Below are 216 nucleotides of genomic sequence, written 5' to 3'. Positions count from 1 at the left end.
ATTGTTTCGGGTAACAGGTTCCAAGAATTGATGACTCGATGTGAAAAGCTGTATTTTCTTCGTTCTTGGCTTTTCTACTTGCCTGCTATTTCCCCTGAGATATCCCGATCTAGTGGGGAGAAAAAGAGAGGATGTATTATGTTTAAAATCATTTCTTAGTATTCTATGCATCAAAACCAGATCACTTCTTAATCTGCGGTAGGACATTTTTATTTA

Source organism: Schistosoma mansoni, chromosome 1 (genome assembly GCF_000237925.1).
Source record: "Schistosoma mansoni strain Puerto Rico chromosome 1, complete genome".
Taxonomy (NCBI): domain Eukaryota; kingdom Metazoa; phylum Platyhelminthes; class Trematoda; order Strigeidida; family Schistosomatidae; genus Schistosoma; species Schistosoma mansoni.
Note: the sequence above shows the minus strand (reverse complement) of the source record.